Here is a 5,005-nt window from a genome sequence, read left to right as displayed (position 1 = left end):
TACTGTTATGGAAGATGAGCTGTATTCTTTCAACAGAGATATGTAAAATCAAAAATATATAAATTTATATGTGACATAATATTTTCTTTGAAAGTAAACATGATAATCAGTAATATAATGATTATCCCTCACTGAATCTCTAGATTTTATAATCATATATTTCCTTGGCTTTTAAATGCCCAATTTCTATAATTATTTCTATACTGTTAAATTGACAATTTCACAATAAGGTTTAAAGACTTTTAGGGTTCATCCTGTTAATGAAATGGCTGGAATAGGTGTATTGCTGATGTCTGCGGTTTACTGAAAGGAACAGTCACTGCTTAAAATTTTCTTTTTTCTTGGCCAATTTTGCACCCTTAAATTTGGTAACCAGAATGACTGATCTGAAAATAACAATATGCAGTAGAAGAACCATTGTTGAAATCCTGCCATCCTGTCTGGTGAAGGTCTGCATCATTTCCAATGATTTTTTTTTAACTGCTTGTTACTGTCTTTGTTTGATCAGTCTTATTTTTCTTATGTCTGATAGACTGACAACTTCTTTGAAGATAACAGTATGTGATATAGCAACCATTGGTAATTCCTGTTATTTTGTTGTGAGGTCATGTACCATTTCTTTCCTTTTTGTGTTGTTTTGATTTTGTCTTCATTGCTGTTTTGTTAGAGTTTTTTTTTAATTTTTAAAATAAAAAAAACTTTAAAAATGAATTTTTCCCTATGAAACCATTATCAAATTTTTTCTAAGCAAGTTTATAGATTATGAACTTTTCATTAATGCATACATAATTTGAATGATATGCACTATGAAAGTGACATAAATTACAGTGATATCATTGATTACATTCATTTTATTTGATTCCAGATGTTGCATAAATAAACTTTGTGCCTGAGTTCTCTTTTTGAAAGCATCTAATTTGCCTTAGTATTTAGAACTATATTTAGAAATGTGGCACTCTGCTAAGCAAAGGAATGTGTCAAGTATGTGCTTGCCATCTGCCATATTAGCCATATAAGAGTGGTTAATGCTGTCTTGTAAGCATAGTTCTTTTGAGAAGACGGCTGAGTCAAATTATGGACAGAAATGGAATTACAACTTCCAGTATATTCATTAACATGAAAACTCACTCACAAACACACTTGTATGAATTTTACCTTGCTCTGGAAGACTGACACCCTCAGAGGATTGGCTGATGGAAAGGTGAGGTCATCTGTAGTCCGTGCATTACTCTCAGGGATGCTTTGTTCTTAGCTAAGTGAGGAACAGTGAGGCCGATGTCAATCTAGTTTTTCATTTATTGCTACGTTTGTTTTTGAAGCTATCTCTATGACTGAACGCTGTTGTCATATAATTCTATTTGCATTGGAGGCGGGAATTTTCAATTAGTCCTTGGAGTGTCAACCAATTGTCTTCCAGCAGTTCAGTACACGTCTTCAGGCATTCGCTCTGAGACAAGCTTATTATTATGTCCTGATATTCTTCTCCCTAATTAACCCATTGCATAGATTTAAATAACTAGATTACTGCTAATAAGAATTTCTATTTATAAAATATTTTGATGTATCCTAAAATACATCAAAATTTTGAGTGAAATTAGAACAATTTGATTTAAACTTGGCTGAGTACAGATACATTGCATCATCTTTCACCATTATGTAATTAAATATTATTTAATGTAATTTATTGTTGAGCATTTTTACATAATTTCCTTATGAAAGTCATTAACATAGATTAACTCACAGTATCTCACACCACAAGGAGGCACTTTTAAAGTACTTTACAATTTACAACTATTAGGGTGAACTTTCAGAAGAGATACTACAGTTTAGCATTAAGGCAATAAAATTGAAAATGAGAGTCATAATATAAAATTTTTTGGTTTACACAGAATAACTTAAATATTAACCTGTGGTTTAAAAAAGTTCCTAGAGGTGGAGGTATAGCTCAGCTGCTTAAGTGCTAGCTTGGCAAGCCTGAGGTCATGAGTTTGATTCCCGATACCAAAAAGAAAAAATTTCCTGGATATTATTGAAGTTATTAGTTCACTAAGCAAAATTAGTAGAGCATATATTTAGTCAGTTTCACTCCGCAATGGTAGTGTCGTTAATGTACCATTGTACTGAACACTGGTCTCCACTGCAGGAAGATGTGAGGACTTTAATATAATTTATTGAGTCAGTCTGCAACGTTGGAGTAGGTAAGTGATTACTTAGTGGAAAGTAAGCTTCCATGTCCTCTGTACCAACATCTTGAACATTCACCAGTGGAAAAAAGGTTGATTTTGATGCAGAAGATAAAAGGAAAGAACCCACACGTCAAACACACATAGACAGACATGCAGAACTAAGACTAAGTCTGAGGTGGGATAAATTTAAGCCATATTTTACTTATTCAGATATTTTTTATAACAAATCACAACCTGATTTCAGAATAATGACAAGATAATCACATTTCTGGCAAACATAAATGTATCCTGATTACAACTAAATTTTGCTGAACCTTTCCCCAGACAAGAATGCATAATGGAGGGACATGATTCCCGCTGATGAGTTTTTAAATGAAAGGATGTGAGCTATAGGAGATAAGGGTATAAGAATGAAAAAGGAATATAAAAATATATACAATAATGCATACATATATTCATAAAATAAGAAAAAATACTCAATAATATTAATAAGTGGCAATGATTTTGAACACTTATTTTTATTTTAAAGAGAATTTTAAAGAAGAACAACAGCAAAATGCCAACAATATAGACAAAAATAAAACAAAGCCAAAACATTAAGAATGATACAAGGTTCCAGAATGAAATGACAGGGATTAACAGTGGTTATTATATTACATATTTTTATCTTCACCAAAGTTGGTCAGATTACCAGATGTAAGAATGCAAGGTTAATAGAACCATTAAAGAGCACAAAAAAATAAAAAAATGTATAAATGATATAGAGTTTCACCAAACAAGATGATAGGAATTCAACAATGCTATTATGTTGCATATTGTTGTCTTCAAATTAGTTATTCAGATTACCAGATATAAGCATGCAAAACTGGTAAAAAAAAAAAAAAATAAAACATTAACTGTTCCTTTCAATAAACCATTAGTCATCAGCAGTACAGTTATCCCAGCTATCCTTCTGTATACATATATTTTTCCCTTCCTTCTTTTTCTCCTTTCCTTCATCCCAGTTGTTTCTTCTTTTGAGCAATTTCTTTCCCTTTCCCAATTTACTATACATTTTTGTTCCACTTACTCTTCCATTTTCTTGCACTAGGGAGACAACACAATGTCTATACTTGTGTGTCTGATTCTTTCACCGATGAGTATGGTCTCTATTTGCATTCATTTACCTATAAAAGCCTATATGTGCAACCATTTATAGCAGCACAATGTGTCATAACTTAATATTGGAAACAGCCCAAATGCCCATCAACTGAAGAATGGATAAAAAAGATGTGGTATTTTATACAATGGAGTATTACTCAAGTATAAAAAAGATGGACACTTATTTTTTGGCAGGCATTATTTTAAATTTCCTTCCTTTTATTAACCAACATAATATTAGTAACAACTCTAAGTAGCAGATTAAATTATTACTTCCATTTTAGAGCTGAGAAAATTCATGGTGGGAAAAGGCTAAATTTAGTAATTTGCTAATGTCCTCATACTAGGGAGGATTTTTTCCAGGGATGTCACATTTGATGGCAAGTCTAAATCATGGCAGAAATTTGCCTTAGGATGACTTCTAAACTGGAGCTAAGACAAGATTCCCTTTATTCACTTTGCTGGCACTGCCACATTGGAAATTTTCTCTTTATCATCATTAGTTATGTGTTGATTTGAACACATAAAATTGAACAGTTCTGACATCTCCCCCATTTCTAAGTTTTATTGTATGACACATGTGGTTACCCGATATTTAGAATATTGTCAAAACATACACACTATATACAGTTAATTAATCTCAAATATTAATAAATGTTTAAATTATAGATTATCTTATTGCTGAAAATGTGTAAAATGAGATAGTAGTTTAAAAATCTATTGGTTTGGCTTTTTAAAATTATATTTTAGGACTTGAAAAGTGATGGATAACAAACCAAGAGGAAACTTGAATTTTCTCTTGGTCTTTTATTTCTTTTTTTTTCAATATAATGTAATGGTAGAATTCTTTGACTGATTATCATATGGCTTTCAAATACGTTACTTCTTATTTGTTCCCTACTTATATGATAAAATATTATAGTTTTACTCATTTCATTTTTAGACAGCAATAAAATTTTATAACTTTTCAATTATATATGTCTTTCATAACTTAGCCCTATTAGACTGTTAGTCATAGTACTTTCACAAAAATTTTCTTTGAGGAAATCTTCCAATCTTCTTTTTTGTTTCATAATAGGTCATAAAATAGTTAATGTATATATTCATATATAGCAGAAATATATATTATATATTGTATATAATTAGCAAGTACTAAATCATAAATGTGTTAATCTATTTCAGTAAATTCCAGGAGAACTTTGTCAAAACTAATTAGATGATTTTATCTTTATTGGAAACAAAAGGTCCTCTAAGAGCACAAATACAAAAGAGGGAAAAACCTTATCAATCAAATGTAATTCTCTATTTAAAAGCACAACTTCAATCATGCATATGTATTTTGGATAACTAACAGGCAGTTGGAATTTTGATGTTCTTGTACAATGCTAAGGATAGAAAAACAAATAATAATGGAGTAAGTGGAATATTAATCAGAATAATGCTCTTAATGGTACTTATAAGTAAATAGGAAAGTTGGGTGAAAGTTGCATAGTAATGGTATATATAAAATTATTGATCACACCACACTAATACAACAGAGCATTTCTGTGTCTTTTCTTAGTTGAAGCAGAGAGAACACTAAGCCACTAAAATAGCAGGAGCCATTAGGTTATTGCTTTCATTCATTGGAAAATTAAGGGTCACTGAGAGAAAATATCTTTGGTATATACAGAAAATAT

This window comes from Chinchilla lanigera, unplaced genomic scaffold, assembly GCF_000276665.1.
Source record: "Chinchilla lanigera isolate Chin_1 unplaced genomic scaffold, ChiLan1.0 scaffold00034, whole genome shotgun sequence".
Classification (NCBI taxonomy): domain Eukaryota; kingdom Metazoa; phylum Chordata; class Mammalia; order Rodentia; family Chinchillidae; genus Chinchilla; species Chinchilla lanigera.
Note: the sequence above shows the minus strand (reverse complement) of the source record.